Source organism: Littorina saxatilis, linkage group LG8, assembly GCF_037325665.1.
Source record: "Littorina saxatilis isolate snail1 linkage group LG8, US_GU_Lsax_2.0, whole genome shotgun sequence".
Taxonomy (NCBI): domain Eukaryota; kingdom Metazoa; phylum Mollusca; class Gastropoda; order Littorinimorpha; family Littorinidae; genus Littorina; species Littorina saxatilis.
This window is the reverse complement of record NC_090252.1, coordinates 6,425,504-6,445,792: the sequence shown is the minus strand read 5'-3', so window position 1 is coordinate 6,445,792 and position 20,289 is coordinate 6,425,504. Positions and strand designations below refer to the sequence as shown.

The following is a 20,289-nucleotide window of genomic DNA, read 5'->3' as shown; positions in this document are numbered from 1 at the left end:
TCAAATATACAATGACGCTATCATGTAATGTAGAATTAAGTTTATAATTTCTTAGAACACACCAAATTATGAAAAAAAGAGTGTTTTTTTGCTTTAGAGCGAGTTTGTGGCTTTAAAAAAAATCTTCCTCATGAAGTGGAAAATCTTCCTCATTTTCCTTCAAATCTTCCTCATGGGTCTTCTGATGTAAGTCCAGCAGTAGATAGGTTAAGCCTATTTTAACATACTGGAAACTGGTAATCTTCCAGTAGGTATTAATTTAGTTTTACTAAAGCCTGCTGGGACACAAGTAATGGGTTAGTGCATTTGTAAACAGGAATCGCTTGACAAGTGGCCCCCGCCTTCATCCCCCCCTTCCTCGTCCTGATATGGCTCTGCGTAGTCGGCTGGACGTTAAGCAACAAATAAACAAACAAACAAACCTCATGGGTCAATGTAAGGGTAAACAGGTCTGCTTTTCTCAGTTTTTCCAATTTATAAATGATAGCATATGCTCTAAAACTTTCATGATGTGCATGTTAACAGCACATATTTAGTATATTTTCAGTACATGTTGATACTTTTTAATAGGGAGGTACGTTTTCAGTACTTGGAGGTATATTTTTGGTATCTTTTCAGCATAGTTTCAGCACGGTTCCAATTTGGTACATTTTCAGTACGTACCTTAAATGTGCTGCAAATGTACCAAAATTGTACCTCCTGCATTTGGGTAAGGGTGCACCTCAGACATAGTGGTGAGGTGGATGGCATGGGAAATGGTGCAGCGAGGCAAGGTCAAGCGGAGAGATCAGGTTGAGAAACAGGGAACTTTGGTCGAGCTGATCCAGTTGCTGCAGCAAGAATTGCAGACCTTCTCAAAGCATCTCTTTGTCTTTCGCTGGCAATATGCCCAGTACAAGACTGTAAAGGCGAGCATTAAAAATCGACCGAAACTGGGACTTGCCGCTGTGGATTTTGCAGAGAATTTTCTGCAAGCACCAGGACGAAGTACAGTTGGCATACTACGTTTACTCGCAAGTGACTGTTCATCCGACTGTGACATTCTACCGCTGCACCACCCCAAATTGTGATGAGCTCACAGGGATGTCGTTAGGCGTCGGACATCGGACATATAACGATGAAAATCCCCAAATGTCTGATTCACATTGCCGCATGTCGGTCAGATGTCCTATCGTTTTAGCCTGAGCGTGGTCATTGTCCGATATGTACTCCATTCCTTCGGACAGCGCGATATTCGTTAATTTTCATTTCAAGATACAAATCTTCTAAAAGACCGAACGCTCTCGTGTTCAGCTGACACTGAAGTTGCCAGTGCCGCGTGCGGATCTTTTCTTTTGTCGGGAATTCCTGAACCGTTTGCGGTATGCGCCGTTTGGGTATAACCGTCTCGGTGCAGCGCACTGATCTAAAAATAGTGGATGATTTTTAGATCAGTGGATGCTACAGGAGTACGGGAGACAACTCCAACTGACTAAATTTGTCGTCTGCTTTTGTTTTCGATACGAGACGAAGCACTGAATTATGCCGCTGAAAAAAAAACTAAAGCCTGCAAAAGATCAGCATTAGATCAAACCGATCATTTTGTTTTTCAACTTTTATCCAAATCATACAGTTTGTAATCAAAGTATAAGAGCTCTGAAGTTGTTCATGTTGGTTTCTTTTTTGTGGTTTCTTTGAATGTAAACAAATACAACATTATATGTACACTGTGTTGATGTATTTACTATATTATGTGTCTGTTCTACAGCGCGTGCGCGTGGGTGTGTGTGTGCGTGGGCGCATGACTTTGGAACAATTCCATGGAATGTGTTATAAGCTGTTTGGCGCAAATTCATAATGTCCTCTTAGGTACACTTTCTGAAAGCGGTCAAATGTCCTATTGATGCTGAAGAACTCAGGACATTTGTCCTATAGGTATGAATTTGTAGCAACATCCCCGAGCTCATGACCGAGTACCAGGTTGTCTTGAGCGATGATCTCAATCATGATGCCTCTTTGGCAAAGACCGTCATGGACATGGCCATCCAGCACATGAAAACAAGAGTGGAGGACCTTGCAGAGGTTATTGTCTTCAGTGACGGTTGCGCAGCCCAGTATAAGAGCAGGCTGCCCATGCTTCATTTTGCCAATGCATCAGGGCCTGTGCAAGTCACTCGAGCTTACTTTGGGTCAAGGCATGGAAAGAGTCCGTGTGATGCTACCAGGGATGCAAAATAGCCGCCAAACGGCGAAAAAATCGCCGTTTTTACTTTTTGAAATCGCCGTTTTTCATGCACAATCGCCGAAAACAAAGAGGAAAAATGTAAACCGAGCATGCCTCTCGGTGTTTATTCTCAAGCGGGCGAATCCGAAAGCCGTATTCTTAAACGGGCGAAGCTGTAAACCGTTTGTCATTTCCAAACACGTGAGCGCGGGCGCGTTAACTTGTGCCTTCCCGAAAAATGGCTTCGTGCATGAAGTTCGTTGAACGCGGGTTTGAAAAGAAAATCAAGGAAAACGCAAAGAACGAGTGGAAATCACTGTGCCCGTCTTGAATGAAGAATCGATCAGAGATATCTTTCGCAAAGAAGTATGTGCAGCCACGGTTCCGGGGTCATATATGGGCATATGGCAACTGCATGCAGTGGCCAGCATTTTAAGAAGACCGCTGTTCTCAATCTACCCACAAAATGTTGGGCACAGTGTCAGGGAAGATTTGCACAGGTGTCTTCAGCCAAGAACTGTGGACATGGGAGCAGAAACCAGGCCTGCGGTCATGTGGACCAGATTGGGCAGTGATCTCTCCGGGGATATTTGGACCCCAAACCACTTTGTTTCTTGTCTTCCCAAAGATCTGGTTGAAGAAACAAAAAATACTTCCACAAAAGGCTCCGAAAAAGGCTCTGACATCTCTTCTTCCCAAAGGGCTGCCCCAGAGGCATTCTCAGCAAATACAAAGAAGCCAGAGAAGAGAAGGAATACTGATAACAGAAATTTCTTTAGCAAAAAAACAAAGATGTCAGACAATAACTAATTGTGGACACACACATTATCACTTGCAATGCCAGAGATTGAGTGAGAATTTTTGGCTTCTTCAAAGACAATAAGATTAAGGATCTTGTCTTCATTTTGTGCCAGGTGTTGAGTGACAAGCCTTCTTTATGTGCAAGGTGTTGAGTGACAATGTTTAGATTTTTCAGACAATAAGTCCAGATGCCTTCAAGTTCATTTGTGCCAAGAGTTTAGAGAAGGTGTTTAGTGGCTTCAGTGACAGTAAGGATATAAGATCTGCATTGTGTGCCAGGGATTTGAGACTATGACTGCTAAGACACAACCATTTTTTTAATTGTCTGTCAGAGACAAAGTTTTAAAGTTTCAAATACATCCAAAGCAAAGGGAACTTTTACAGTTGCCATTACACTTTGTGACTTGCCAATCAGTGCCATGGATTGATACAGCTTGCAGAAACGAGTGAGTCAACATATCTCTGTCTCCCTGTCCCTCTCTCTCCAAGTAATGTCATGTGGCTGCTTTGTACAAGTATATGATTGTCCATATTTTCAATGATCAGAAGACAGAACACTCTAGTCTAATGACTGTTCATTTGGTAAAAATATTAGTGGTACTAAACTCTATAGTCTATAAGCAGTAATTTTTCTAAAGTAAATTTAGTAAAACAGTAAGTATTGTACATTATTTTAGACACCGTTAATCAGGGTTCATACAGACACCTGACAGTGAAATTCAAGGAGTATTCAAGGAGTTTTCAAGGAGTATTTCCGGTATCCCAGCTCCACCATGGCAGGCTCCAGAGAATCAATCAGGGTGGTTGCATAAGCATGTCCAAGAAATTTGGAAGCGTAGTATTCCGTTTGGACTTGCTGCCCGTTCCAGCAACGAACAAAAATGTCAAGTTGCTTCATTTTGATGTGCTTGTTCAACGTTTCGTCGAACAGAAGAACGTATCCGGATTCCTCCTTCACTCGTTTTTTCAGCAGCGAATGAAAATATGGCGCAAGGCCGAAAGTACTTAGATACCTGGTCTTCCCCTCGCCACATTGATATCCCTTCGCTACTTGGCTGTCGGGGAACATTGCCTGGAACAGTTTGGAGTTGTTCTCACACGACTTGAAACTGTAGTGCGAGTTCACAGCGTTCATTGTCCACATGACTTCCGATTTTAAAACAGCGGTCTTGGTACAAAATGATGAAAGAGTCCGAGAGGACGTTGGCATCGCGGGACCCGGGGTTGCAGTTACAGAAGCAGACTGAGAGCTTTGCGATGACGTTACAGAAAAGAAGTTTGCAATCGGGACTACAGGTGCAGACGCTTTTAAATTATTTGTGTGTTTCTTTCCTTTTGCGTGGCTAACCAGGGCTGACTCGCCCATCACTGAAATATCCACACGTGCTTTGCAGCATTTGCAAAAAGCCTTGTATTTGTCGCAATCCCGCTGGATCCAATCCTTGTATTCCTTTTCCTCCAGCCATCGTGGGTTAAAAAAGCACTTTCCACCCGGCATGACTACGATTTTCGACCGGCGATGGCTTGAAACGTTGTCACAATGAATCGACACCCTGCTTCTTCAGAAATGGCGCTAAAAGCTACCCGGATGAAGGGGAAGTAATCGGTTTCAACTTCCCTTCGCACGATGGCAGACGACACACGACTTGCACACAACACGCACACAATCGATATAAATTGCTGAAAAACTTTAATATTAACCTTTTTTTTTTTTGCCTGCACTTCAGAATTCAAGGAGGTTCAAGGAGGTTAAACACAAGAATGACCATTTTCTCCAAATTCAAGGAGATTCAAGGTCCTTGAAAAGGGGGGTTGAAAATTCCAGGAGATTCAAGGAGATTCAAGGAGCGTACGAACCCTGTTAATGGAAGTTTTTTTTTAGGGTAATATTGCCGTTTATGCATGTTTTTGGTCATTAATTTGTTCATAATGCTTCAGCTTCAGGGGGCGCTGCCCCTGGACCCCACTGGGGGCATTCGGCGGCCCCCAGACCCCCGCCAATTTTTTATTTATTTTTTGTTTGCATCCCTGAACAACAACAATCTTTTTAGGAGGATTGAGTAGAGTTCATAACTTCACATGAATTCTGGTTGTGAAGTTATGTGCTTCCCTTCACATACTCATTCTTTATTTGAGCAGCACCCAGATCTAGTTGTATAATGAGATTTGTTGCATGTTATACCAGTTTTAAAAATCATCACTCACTGAAAGAAAAGAATACCTTTTTATGGGGACTAAGATTAAGAAGAGTTCATAACTTCACATAAATTCTACTGGTTGTGGTGTTAAGTACTTGTATACTCTATTCTTTTTTTTTTCAAGAAGCACTCACATTAAGTTGTTTGCTAATATTCATTGTATTTTAGGCTTGTTTAAGGCATCATCACTTGGTAAAAAGGATAAAACATTTACTTTTTGGATTAACAGGAGTTCATAACTTTACGCAAATTCTTGGTGGGAAGTTACAAGCTTGTTCACTGGGTTCTTTTTGTTTGTTTGTTTGCTTAACGCCCAGCCGACCACGAAGGGCCATATCAGGGCGGTGCTGCTTTGACATATAACGTGCGCCACACACAAGACAGAAGTCGCAGCACAGGCTTCATGTCCCACCCAGTCACATTATTCTGACACCGGACCAACCAGTCCTAGCACTAACCCCATAATGCCAGACGCCAGGCGGAGCAGCCACTAGATTGCCAATTTTAAAGTCTTAGGTATGACCCGGCCGGGGTTCGAACCCACGACCTCCCGATCACGGGGCGGACGCCTTACCACTAGGCCAACCGTGCCGGTCACTGGGTTCTACCTCACTGCATCAGTACCAATGATCAGTCAGTTAGGTATAGCCTTTCATGTAGGTCATCATCGTGTAAGGCCACGTGTAACAACCTGGGGTGTTTTAGTTTCGGAAAGCTAAGCAGAAACATGAATTACATGACAGTTTGCATCCTCTTTCCAGGATCAAAGCCAGCTTCTGATCCTGACAATGAAGAAGAGCAGAAAGAGAGCAAAACGACGGGACGGCAGAATGAGGAGCAAGATGAGGGTGCTTCTGGAGCAGGGCTGCATAACTACTTCTTCAGGCTCAGGAGGAGGGACTATAATTAGTTTCTTGGTGGACCAGGATGCGAGGATGGGCGAAGAGCAGAGGAAAAGGACTCTGAAAAAGTTGACCGACATCAATTGACAAACAGTTGGAAGAAAAGAAGACTGTCTACCAGCAGAGGCTCAGATTCCACCAAGCTGCTGGCACTGTTGATCAGTTTAAGGATAGGAGAAGGAAAGGTGTCGGAAGTGGAGAGAGTCGCTCAAAGAAGATCCACAGTCAGAAGAAGAAGCACACCAATGCTTTGCAGGCTGCCAGACAAAGAAAGTACAGGGAAAACCTCAAGAAGAATAAAGAGGAATGCTGTACCAAATCGGGGCAGGACAAGCTAAAGAAAGAAAACGACACAAAGCGGGCAAGCCATGCTCAGGACATGAAAAAATATCGCCAGGAGATGTCCAAGGACAAGAAGGAGGAGACAAAGAAAAGGTATTGTTCTCTCTCTCTTTGTCCGTCTCTCTTTCTTCCTGTTCTCATCTGTCTGATGGTGATTGGTATACAAGATATTGATAACAATGTTTCAGCTTCAGGTAAGCTGCACATTAAGATCATGATTTATGCGTTTAAGAAAAAGTGTATTTTCAGATACAAATTACAATGCATCAGATTGCTGGCTCCCTTGCACCGTTCACTCGGGATTGATATTGCTGTGTTGTACGCCATTCGTTCGCATGCTTGTAATGGGCTCACTGACTATGCCATACAATATTGACCCTTCACTTTCAGTTGTCAAATGGTAGTTTGACCTCGTGGCATCTTACAAACTCATTGCACATAGTTATGTGTCAAAAGTGCAGGGAATTGGTTGTAACTTGAATATTCGAATGTCATACAAGAATGTGATAGGTAAAAAAAAAATGTTCGGTATCTTGGCTTCACAGATTGTGATTTTTCTGCAAATCTTTGCCATGGTGTTTACACTTGTTTTTTTGTGTGTGGTTTATTTTTAGGCAAAGGGACCGATACCACAAAAAAAAGGAAGGCCCATCTTCACCCCACTCCGTCCCGTCGACACCACAGGCACCCCACTCCGTCCTGTCGACACCACAGGCACCCCACTCCGTCCCGTCGACACAACAGGCACCCCACTCCGTCCCGTCGACACAACAGGCACCCCAATCCGTCCCGTCGACACCACAGGCACCCCACTCCGTCCCGTCGACACCATAGGCACCCCACTCCGTCCCGTCGACACCACAGGCACCCCACTCCGTCTCGTCAACACCAAAGACGCCCCACTCTGATTCTTCGATACCACAGGCTCCTCAGCCCGCCCTCTCGACACCACAGACGGCTTCTTCTGCTCCTCCACCGGTGACCCCGGCTTCAAAAACCCCTGCAAGTGCCCTTTCCGGTTTGCCCTACAAGACGAATGGGGCAAAGCGAAAGGCTGCTTCCCGCGCTCGCCAAGCGTTGCCCTCTGACCCAATGAAGTCGGCTGAGGTTCTGGCCTACCAGATCAGATTCATGGCCAAGAACACAATCTTGTAGCCACAGATGTCCACAAAGTGAGGCATTGGCCTTTGACTAGTACTTAGCATAATTAACTAGCCAGAGAGCACAATGTACTCGCCAAACCAATCATAATTTTTTATCATTTGTTTCAACAACTTTTCTCGCATTGGGCGAGTAGATTAAAAAATTTACTCGGCATGTACATGTTTCTACTCGCCAGGATAAAATACTCGCCACTTTCAGGCTAGTACAAGAGCGTCGTTAACAGTTCTGTGATCTCAAATAACCAAAGGGAAGTAATCGCTCTTAATGCATACGACATGTGTAATAGAGTAAGCGAGAGTTGTACGGAACCTTTTCTCCTGGCACCTGAGAGAATAACAAGCATTGAAATGAACAAGCGACTTTCTAATGACTGAGTTCTGTGAGCGTTCAATTCGCGACAGACACGATTTCTCAGATTTTTGCATGCTGGGTGTGACACTGAGAGGGGGTGGCCATGCAACAACACGACAAAATCATATGTCTCGACATGTATTTCTCTCTCTCTCGACTGTACACAGAGATAAGAACAGCCTCGCTTTCACCTAGATCCTGCCTAAAAACAATGTTCAGATCTCATGTTCAGACTCGGAGCAATGATTCCGAAAGGGCTACTTTTTAGCGGTCAAGTTCAGTCGTCCGCATACTCGAAAGCGAAAAAAAGATGAAACGTTTTGCTACAGTATCGGAGGATGAACTGTCGAAGAAGAAAAAGAATCTCGTGCCAACCCACTACGCAGAAGACCATCCGAGTTGTCCAGAAGAAGTTCTGAAACACGTCACGTTCCAAATCAAAAGACGACATTCTATTCTCTTAGTCTTACGTCACTATTCTTGGTTTACGGTACCATTCGGCGGCTTTGCTACGAGTATGCCATAGTCTTGGTTGGCCGAGACCTTGAAGTGGAATGCGAGTGATTAGGTTTGTTGATTTTGCTCGGAGAAGTGGTCCGTGTTCAAGCAAGTTTCTTTCTTTTTTGAAAACAAAAACCCTAAGACCAGTGAATGTCAAGATATATAATGTTAATTGGATCTGTGATCCAAACATGCCTTTTGGTCAATCTCGATGGCAGTTTGTTGGGCGCAAAGTAAGAATCCGGGGCAGAGTTGGAATCTCGCGGGACTTCGTCACGCCTCAGTAGATTTCCAACAAAGCGCGTCATTTCCGGAAACGCACCGACTCATTCTAGAAATGGCCCTCCTTTTGACTGGCAATGCCAGTCTGATCGCCAGTCTGCCTCTCGCCCTTGACCATGATGGGTGACCACAGGGAAGAGGTGGAGAATATGTAGACTGTAGAATATGATGTAAAAAGAGAAATTGATTTTCGTATTAGGAGTTAGTTTTGTTGTTTTTGTTAAATGTTCTTATTTTTCAAATGGAGAAACATTTTTCCTCAGGAGGGGTGAATGTAACACATTCAAAACCTAACTTGTTTTGAACATGTACATAAAGCTAGGTTTGTAGTTTGTAGTTAAAGGGAAGAAACTGTTGTTTTTGGGTAATGTGAACATTGATTGTTACCTCCCTTTAATTAGTCTTTTCAACTTGACTAACTCAGTTTATATTTTTTGATTTAGATAACATTGTTCAAGCTGTTTTAAAAGTGTTTTTGATTAGGTGTTAATTATAAACTTTAATAAGTCGTAAAGATTTTATTGTTAGAAAATCTTCCAGTTCGGAATTTAGAGTTTTAGCGTCACTTCCGCCCTCTGCTTGAGAAGTCGTCAAGATGGTGTGAAACCTCTGGACAACATTTTGGTTCTAAATCAGGTGAATACTGATTTTTACACTGTCATCTGCTTGGTGTATGATTAGTTATTAGTTTAGCAAGATGTATATTATAAGTTGGAGTGGTTATTTTTGTAAACCTGTTCCGAAATTGAAATAATTGTAATTTGACAATGTGGTGGGGTTTTTGACAGAAGCACCGGTCACAGAAATGGTGCAGAATATTTGTATTTTTGGTTGTAGTTAGTGTATGAAGTGCATAGACGGAAAGATAAGTGTGTTACTGATGTTTTGAAGTTTAAACTTGAATAGGGTTTAGGTTTTGTAAAGAAATTTGGTTTTGAATTATAATTTGAAGTAAAAGAAAGTTTTGCGCATGCGCGGGAATAACCGAAAGCGCATCGCATAGTTGGAAAGTTGGCTGTTGTTGTTTTATGGAACAAAAGTGTTTGTGACTAGTGTTTTATTTGAGATGTTTGAGGTGAGATTTTATTCCAAGTGATTTAGACATTGTGAATTGAGGAAGTTTTGTCAAAATGGTCAGTTTATCACTGCAGATAAATGTGATTATGTATGGACACTTCTTGTAGCTAGTTTTGAGTTTGTAACAATGGTGGAGTGGAACACATGAGATGTGTGGTATTGTTACAAAGAAGAACAAAGATGGTTAGTCACTGTCTTGTAGGATAACATAATATAGTCTTTCTGTTTCTGTCAATGAAGATGGAATTGATCACAGTAGGCATAATGTTACTCCTGTGTTAGGAAGAAGATTTTGCTGTTTATAGTTGGTAAATAGTAAATGATGTCTAAATATCAGCTGTTTCTAGTTGATAATGTGGAATGATAGATAGTGGTGTGTTTGAACACAGCAACTATGTGGTAATTATTAGTCATAATTACTAGCCTCTGGTAACATCTGGTAAATATGATTTGTGTTTTGTTGTGTGCTAATAAGGAAACGTTGTGTTTAATTTCAGAGCCAACCAGTCTGGGTTTTACATTACATGTCTGACTGAGTAGTTTGTGTTCTTAGAATTTGGTGAAGCACCTTACGAACACTGGGTTTAAGGTTTTTAACTGGATTTTTTAACTAGGTTTTAAGGTTTTGACTTTAAGATTTTGGTCTTTAGGTCTAACACTGTTCTTTAGTCATTGTGTTTGATTTTTGGAAGTTGGGTTTTGTTGAAAAAGAAAACTCAAGAGAATAAAAGAAGTTTGAAACATATTTCTGTATTTGTGTTATTCATTTAACACATAATATCCCCTACCCCCTTTCTTAACATAATTGGTTTTTCTAAATATAACTTGAAAGGTCAAGAGTGTTACACATGACTGAAAGTATTTCGCTATGTTGTTTTATTTATTTTTTCGCATGTTTATTTTTGTACAGTTAATGAGTTATGGTTATCTTAACTGTTCTTGATTCCATGGCTGTCAGTGTCACTGTCAGCCAAATTTCTGTTGACATTGAGACTGAAAGTATCAGATGACATGTTCTATGGTCCATCCAGTGAATAAAACTCAGTTTCAAAGTTCTATGCAACCATGTGTGATCAATGATAATTCAATGTGTAACAGGTTTCCTAAGGCCAAAAAAAAAAAAATAGGTGTGGTTACGGTAACATAGCCCCAAAAAATAGGGTAGGTAGGTAGGCAATCACTTTTTTTTTTTAAACTTTTTTTTCTAATGTGTACAAATTAAACCTACTTGACAGGGAAATAAGTGTGCGACTCGGGCGCTTTCGCTTTCATTGCGTTTTTTGCACTCGTTTTTTTGTTTTTTTTGTTGACAAATGTAATAAAAAGTTATAGGATCGGCCCCTAAAAATAGGGTAGGTCGGGTTACCGTAACCACACCTATTTTTTTTTTAGGCCTAAACAATCGTCCATGTAATACGAGCTGTGTGCCTGCCATTAGAGTCATGCATTTTCAGTCCTTTAAAGTTTAAATGATTCGTATCATTCTCTGTACTTTTTTCTGTAATACTCTAGTTATAATAACACAGACATGCAACAAAAACATATCCATGTCAAACATTTTGGTTTCCATGTCAACAACCAGTCAGAAATCAAGTTAAAACCTTAAACACAGGCCGAAAAATAAGTTATTACCTTTTGTTGTTCATAACTTTACAGTTACACCGTGACATAGTTACAATTTAATTGAATATTCTTTAACTTTAAGTGCTCAGCTATCATTGTAATAAAAGATGAAGGTGTTCATAACTTTACACTAATCTTGCTTAAAATTAATCTGAACAATGACAACTCATGGCTTAAAATTTATTCAGTTACTTCAGACAAAAGCTAATTAGGTTCATTAATATATATTTATATAACTAGTTTCAATATTTGCCCCCAAACTTCCTTGTTCCTTTGATTCCTACAACATTGGTCTTGCTTAGACTTAATTAATTCATTTTGTACTGTTCATGCAGATTAATCGTAACACTTAACAAGTGTCATCTGTCAGTTGTAGAACTTGTACCCTCTCTTAATTCCAGTAGAAAGCACTATAGTTACAACAGCATATATATAATATGATAAAGAAATATCATTTTGCGCTCTGAATTCTCAGTATTTCTCAGTTAATTATGTAAGTGTCCACTTGTTGTTGTTGTTGTTGTTTTTTTAATATATCCAGACCTCAATGAGTTGTTTTGCTATGATTGTTGCTTACTTGTGTGCAGAATGCTGAGTCGCTGCTGGAAAACATTCCAGTGGCTGTGATGCGACAATGTCACTGCCAGATGTTCAGAAAATACAGTCATCAGAGGCTTCTGCAACATGGACGTCCTCGAGAAAAAAACATGTGCGGCATGCCATTTTGCTCAAAACCGGATTTGGCAGACTGGGTGCAGAGTGAGAAATGTCACTCCTGGTGCCACTTTGACTGTGCTGGGGTGGAGATGACGAGAGCTGAGGTCTCGGCAGAAGATGTACATTTTGTGTGTGTTGTGTGCAAGGACTGATGAGGAAGTGTTGATTTATGTCTTCTACCTTCCACCTGCATGGGGTTTTTTCCTTCTCAATTTGTTCATTAGTGCTGTATGATGTTCACTCACAGACTTTTCTCTGCACATATTCAGGGGGTGTCCAGAACGTGTGTATTTGTTTTAAAAAATCATGTTGTTGTTCTTTCCAAATCGTCTCTTATTGACTCACCTGAGTAATTGGCGAGTCTAAGAATTCATATACAATGTTACATGTGTCAATCCATATATCCGGCCAAAAAACTTAACATTTGAGGTTAGCTTGGTTGTTTTTCAAGCTAGACCTCTGAAAAATTTAGGGTTTGATGATCTTACAAAGTCCTTTGTACTGGAAACTTGCATTCTCCCAGTAAGGTAATATATTGTACTACGTTGCAAGCCCCTGGAGCAAATGTTTGATTAGTGCTTTTGTGAACAAGAAACACTTAACAAGTGGCTCTATCCCATCTCCCCCCCCTACGGGCTTGTGGAATAAACTTCCATCTCGATTGACCAAAAGCCATGTTTGGATCACAGATCCAATTAACGTATATTGTTTCCACCTGAAAACTATCTAATTCTCGTGAAAAGGTGTAAATGCGAGTTAATCCACCAACAATTCGATGGGAAGACGAATATCCTGACTTCGACAGAGTGAATAAAAAGTCAATTTTTCCCAGACCTGTCAGTCCTGGAAAATAGGTCACGACACCAAAGTGCACAGACAAATAAACATTGCTACGCAGCACGTCGATTTTTTTGCTTTGAACGATAGATCAACAAAAGAACAAAGGCTGTCGGCCTAACAAGTAGACTTACTTGGCTCGGAGAAGGCGTTCTTTTCTTTTCACAAAGTTTTTCATCATTTTGCACACAACTCTCTCCATGTGACTGTGCTACATGCGATCATGCGCTTCCGCTAAGCTTACTTCCGGATTCCTCTTTTCACCGCGTGCAACAGAAACGAAGCACGGGATTGGCCCATTCATAAACCCACGCCAACACAGTACAGGCAGCGCAAGCAAGACTTGAGGAATTGGTACAGTAATGTTGTACTTCAGTCTCAATCCTTTCAGAGAAGCACATTGGACTCAATTTTAACTCAGCGTCGATTGATTCACTACAAACCAGTTGTCGACGAATTATCCATGTCCTGCTCTTTAGATGTCCAAATCCCCGTTTCAAGGGGTAGCCGGGGGGGGGGGGGGGGGGGGGGGGGGGGGGTGTGTGTGTGTGTGTGTGTGTGGGGGGGGGTGTCAGTAGTGTGTGTGTGGGGGGGGGGAGGTTGCTTATGTGCATGGTAAGTTTAGCAGTTCCATGCAATTTGCTCTTCAGTACTGCGTGGAGGGGTGCGGTGAGTGAGTGTGTGTGTGTGGGGGGGGGGGGGGACAGGGGCGGATCAGTTCATTTTATGGGGGGGAGGGGGTTCCAAAAGTATATTGTGAAGATATGGGTGTGAAGGCGCGAAGCGCCTAGCTTGCTAGGGGGGTCCGGGGGCATGCCCCCCCGGGAAATGTTGAAAAAAAGGATGCAAAATGGTGTAATCTTGTGCATTCTGAGGATGATCATTACCATTTTCAGGCAGCAGATTTTGTCGCTGATTAATACCCCAAAAATTGAAACTCAATGTAAAATAAAGAAATGCACCATAAAAATATTTTTATTTTTTGGCTGGGGGGGGGGGGGGTCCGGAAACCCCAGAACCCCCCCCCCCCCCCTCGTCCGACCCTGCGGGGGGAGTCATTACGTTTGCAATCTCCGTTGTGGGTACTTTACACCTAATCACATATAAACTGTCCTCGCATGTTCATGCAAATCATGCCCGGGTAGCTCAGGTGGTACAGCACTGGACTTGTGATCGAGAGGTCGCTGGTTCGAATCCGGGCCGGGACGGACACGGGTCAACTTTATGTGCAGACCCAGAGACGGTATCCATCTCCCACCCCCGTGTCACCACAATGGCACGTTAAAGATCTTGGTCATTCTACCATAAGTGCAGATGGCTGATACCACCTAAACACGCAAACATCAAAAAGCCGTGAGGGCGTAAAACTCGAATCGTATAAACCAATTCATGTCCAATATAGGCAATTAAGACCTGACGGACAATAAGCCCCTTAAAATTTACTTTTCATGCAAATTGTTAGCTGCATGTGGATAATACAACAAGTCGCGTAAGGCGAAATAACAACATTTAGTCAAGCTGTCGAACTCACAGAATGAAACTGAACGCAATGCAACGCAGCAAGACCGTATACTCGTAGCATCGTCAGTCCAAGAAGAGCAGAGTAGTACTTGCGCTGAGAAGGATAGCACGCTTTTCTGTACCTCTCTTTGTTTTAACTTTCTGAGCGTGGTTTTGATCCAAACATATCATATCTATATGTTTTTGGAATCAGGAACCGACAAGGAATAAGATGAAAGTGTTTTTAAATTGATTTCGAAATTTTAATTTTCATAGTAATTTTTATATATTTAATTTTCAGAGCTTGTTTTTAATCCAAATATAACATATTTATATGTTTTTGGAATCAGAAAATGATGAAGAATAAGATGAACGTAAATTTGGATCGTTTTATATAAAATAAAATAAAAATTATTACAATTTTCAGATTTTTAATAATAATAATAATAATAATAATGGTGATTTCTATAGCGCTTTCGAACACACAAAGCGCTTTACAAAAGCAATAACAACATCATTACCAGAATGACGCCATTGACGGAATAGAACACAATCATAAACACTTTACAACGAAAACCAAAAACAAAACATAAATGTTACAAAAATCCAGAGGCTCTTACAGGAACGAACTCTCAGTATACACAACAATTATGATGCACACATACACACACACCCACACATGTCCACACACACACACACACACACACACACACACACACACACACACACACACACACACACACACACACACACACACACAGAGTAAACATTGTTCATCCGAAAGTGCACATTTACAGGGTCGCGACAACTACATCATCATAGAATGCTTCTCTGAAGAGGTGAGTCTTGAGATTTGCTTTGAAAGAAGGCAGAGATGGACTGAGACGTAGAGACAAGGGGAGTTTGTTCCAGATATGATCAGCTGCGACTGAAAGACAGCGGCCACCATGATCGTCCCTCTGATACTTAGGAGCTTTGACAAATTTATTTTGGGAGGCAGAACGGACAACCCTTTCAGGATTGTTTTTCTGCACGAGATCGGACAGGTACTGTGGAGCCGTGCCCGCGGCAATTTGATAGAAAATGCAGCAGATCTTGTATTTAATTCTTTGTTCCACTGGAAGCCAATGTAGCTGTTTGAGTAGAGGCGTGACGCTTTGTTTCATAGGTGTTCGAAACCAAAGTCATTAAGTAATTTTTAAGCCACCAAGCTGAAATGCAATACCGAACCCCGGGCTTCGTCGAAGATTACTTGACCAAAATTTCAACCAATTTGGTTGAAAAATGAGTGCGTGACAGTGCCGCCTCAACTTTCACGAAAAGCCGGGTATGACGTCATCAAAGACATTAATCAAAAAAATGAAAAAAACGTATGGGGATATCATACCCAGGAACTCTCATGTCAAATTTCATAAAGATCGGTCCTGTAGTTTGGTCTGAATCGCTCTACACACACACACACACACACACACACACACACACACACACACACACACACACACACACACACACATACACACACACATACACCACGACCCTCGTCTCGATTCCCCCCTCGATGTTAAAACATTTGTCATAACTTTAAAAAAATAAAAAAACACTCAAAGCAAGGTACATGCTTTTTCCAGAGGTGTGGTTCCGGAAACCCTGGAACCCCCCCCCCCCCCCCCCCCCCCCCCTGGGTCCGGCCCTGAGGCTGTTATGTTGGATTAGAGCATTGTACCACTTTGATACGCACAATAAATCTAAACCCTGACTGTTTTCAGTGGATATTATGATGAAATAATGTCGTAACTAACACGAATGTCAATCTGAAAAATTATTGCAGCAAAACATTACCCTTCTGAAGGGGTGAGCGCCTGTGTTAAAGGAATATGTGTCAGTCAAACTTTAAGGTCGCTCTTATGCCTGTAAAAGTCTGAACGAATCAGGCTCTGATGATTTACAAGGTTGTATGTGCCCAAGTGGAAGGACGCTTTTATCCCGAGAAAAAAAAACTCGAACAAATTTGCGATGATTTGTAAGATGGTATTTGCCCAAGTGGAAGGACGCTTTTATTCCGAGAAAAAAAAAACCTCGAGCAAATTTGCGATGATTTGTAAGATGGTATTTGCCCAAGTGGAACGACGCTTTTATTCCGAGAAAAAAAACTCGAGCAAATTTGCGATGATTTGTAAGATGGTATTTGCCCAAGTGGAAGGACGCTTTTATTCCGAGAAAAAAAAAACCTCGAGCAAATTTGCGATGATTTGTAAGATGGTATTTGCCCAAGTGGAACGACGCTTTTATCCCGAGAAAAAAAACTCGAACAAATTTGCGATGATTTGTAAGATGGTATTTGCCCAAGTGGAAGGACGCTTTTATCCCGAGAAAAAAAAACTCGAACAAATTTGCGATGATTTGTAAGATGGTATTTGCCCAAGTGGAAGGACGCTTTTATTCCGAGAAAAAAAAAACCTCGAGCAAATTTGCGATGATTTGTAAGATGGTATTTGCCCAAGTGGAACGACGCTTTTATCCCGAGAAAAAAAACTCGAACAAATTTGCGATGATTTGTAAGATGGTATTTGCCCAAGTGGAACGACGCTTTTATCCCGAGAAAAAAAACTCGAACAAATTTGCGATGATTTGTAAGATGGTATTTGCCCAAGTGGAACGACGCTTTTATTCCGTCCGTGTAGAAGTCTGAACAGAATGATGGTAATTACAAAATTACAAAGGGATGGATCCTCGTATCTGTTGTCTGGCATAAACACATCCGTGGTGGTTCACGTAATACAGAACAGGGGGAAAGCAGGATGATCGCGTTGTGTTTCAGAAATAGCAAACATATAATTTTCAGATGATTTTTGATCAATTTGTTCCCTTTAGGCAGAGAGAGGGCCTTTCGACCTGCGTTCGTTTCCTCTCCAGCAGAAAACTACATGTCATCGTCTGCATCGAAACGGTAAGGCAGGTGAAGCAGCTATTGATTTACACATTGCTGGTGTATGTGGCTTGTTGGTGTATATGGCTTGTTGGTGTATATGGCTGGATTGAAATGTTTCTTAACCGCAAATTCATCACAAATTCCCAACCTTGGGCAATTAAAGAATCTGTATTCTGTATACATGTATAATTTTTGTCGTCGTCGTCGTCGTCGTCGTCGACATTGCTGTTGTGTGTATATTGGCGTGGGTGTCTACTTCTTTTTCTTTTTTTTTGAGTGTGTGACTTTTTTGTTTTAAATAACATTTTACATTTGATAGGGTTTATCAAAAATACGAGATACTTAGTTTTAGAAAGAAAATCTTGACATCAAATGAAAAACCCTGAAGTTGAATGATAATGTCATGGTGAAATCGGTTAAAACTGCTAAACATTGGACTAATACGATTTCATTTTTCAACAGATATGAGACAGGACTAAACTATTCTTTTCCAGGATTGTTTTTGTGTATGCTATTTTCCCCTCTTCGATCCTTCTCTTTTTTGGCCTCCGACACAGAATACCTCGATTTTTATATCACTGGTCCATCAAACGAACCAATAGTGACCTGAAAGTAATCCATAATTATGTGAGAAAAAAGGGTACTCGTGTGCATTTATCGTTCCGATGTTAACTTTAGGATGGTCTATCTTCACACATTGCTTGGGGAAATGACGATTCGAGTTTCCACGAACACATGCTGCCCAACAGAGGTTAACATTAAAAGTATCAACAAAACGAATGTATTTTACAAGTTGTCCGATGGAAAAAATCTTTAGCTTCCAATTAATGTATAATTTGCTGATATTTGCTGCATTAACAGGCAGGACAGGGCGTTTCTTTGTAACCTACCCCCTGCACCATGACTACAAATGTGTGTGTGTGTGTGTGTGTGTGTGTGTGTGTGTGTGTGTGTGTGTGTGTGTGGTGTGGTGTGTGTGTGTGTGTGTGTGTGTGTGTGTGTGTGTGTGTGTGTGTGTAAAATAAGGGTTATATTACAAAAACGTTTATCTTTCAGAAGCAGTAGAACGTTGCCATTTCCTGTTTGCTAGTCATTGGCTGCAAATGTAACCCCGAAACTTTCTCAAAAACATGATGCCAAGACCCCCCCCCCCCCCCCCCCAACCAACCACTATTGCTGGCCAGATACCTAATAGGAATGTCCGTTGACGGGCATTGTTATGGACAAAGAGAGAACATACCGGCGTTTTAATGGTTTGTTGTTGTTGTCGTGTTTTGTTTCTCTCCATGCAGTACCTGACCCTTATCATGTCAAGCATCCGGGCCATACATTTACTTTGTGTGTCGCTTACACGGTCCTATGTTGTCTTGAGTTCCTTCATATCACAACTCGACTTCTTCATTGTTAATGTTCAGTCACGCTTCAAGTAATATTCCACGTTTAGGCCCAGCGCGTGGAGCTTCTGCCAATCGATGTCAGGTGTGTAAGCAAAGAAAACAACGACAAAGCTCTTTGTTGTCAAAGCTAAACTTTAAGTGACCCGTGGCAACAGGCTGTGTGTGAATACATCACCAGATTTTGCCTGTCACTGCTCGGTGTTTTGTTATACAGACTACAGAATATGTTACTACAGTGGAACCCCCCTTTAAAGACCTCCACAACTCTGACAAAATCAGGTCTTAACAAGGAGGGAGTCTTAACAAGGAGGGAGTCTTAACAAGGAGGGAGTCTTAACAAGGAGGGAGTCTTAACAAGGAGGGAGTCTTAACAAGGAGGGAGTCTTAACAAGGAGGGAGTCTTAACAAGGAGGGAGTCTTAACAAGGAGGGAGTCTTAACAAGGAGGGAGTCTTAACAAGGAGGGAGTCTTAACAAGGAGGGAGTCTTAACAAGGAGGGAGTCTTAACAAGGAGGGAGTCTTAACAAGGAGGGAGCCTCAACAAGGAGGGAGTCTTAACAAGGAAGGAGTCTTAACAAGGAGGGAGTCTTAACAAGGAGGGAGTCTTAACAAGGAGGGAGTCTTAACAAGGAAGGAGTCTTAACAAGGGTCTTAACAAGGAGGGAGTCTTAACAAGGAGGGAGTCTTAACAAGGAGGGAGTCTTAACAAGGAGGGAGTCTTAACAAGGAGGGAGTCTTAACAAGGAGGGAGTCCGAACAAGGAGGGAGTCTTAACAAGGAGGGGGTCTTAATAACAAGGAGGGAGTCTTAATAACAAGGAGGGAGTCTTAACAAGGAGGGAGTCTTAACAAGGAGGAAGTCTTAACAAGGAGGGAGTCTTAACAAGGAGGGAGTCTTAATAACAAGGAGGGAGTCTTAACAAGGAGGGAGTCTTAACAAGGAGGGAGTCTTAACAAGGAGGGAGTCTTAACAAGGAGGGAGTCTTAACAAGGAGGGAGTCTTAACAAGGAAGGAGTCTTAACAAGGAGGGAGTCTTAACAAGGAGGGAGTCTTAATAACAAGGAGGGAGTCTTAATAACAAGGAGGGAGTCTTAACAAGGAGGGAGTCTTAACAAGGAGGGAGTCTTAACAAGGAGGGAGTCTTAACAAGGAGGGAGTCTTAACAAGGAGGGAGTCTTAACAAGGAGGGAGTCTTAACAAGGAGGGAGTCTTAACAAGGAGGGAGTCTTAACAAGGAGGGAGTCTTAACAAGGAAGGAGTCTTAACAAGGAGGGAGTCTTAACAACAAGGAGGGGGTCTTAACAACAAGGAGGGAGTCTTAACAAGGAGGGAGTCTTAACAAGGAGGGAGTCTTAACAAGGAGGGAGTCTTAACAAGGAGGGAGTCTTAACAAGGAGGGAGTCTTAACAAGGAGGGAGTCTTAACAAGGAGGGAGTCTTAACAAGGAGGGAGTCTTAACAAGGAG

General features: G+C 41.9%; 1 long non-coding RNA gene across 1 annotated transcript; it reads left to right on the top strand.

Annotated features, from left to right (window-relative positions):
• The first annotated feature begins 8,891 nt into the window (after positions 1-8,891).
• Positions 8,892-10,566, top strand: LOC138972628 (uncharacterized). The gene is made up of 2 exons (XR_011457689.1): positions 8,892-9,380; positions 10,319-10,566. It is a non-coding gene; the product is annotated as an uncharacterized lncRNA (long non-coding RNA).
• Positions 10,567-20,289: the final 9,723 nt, after the last annotated feature.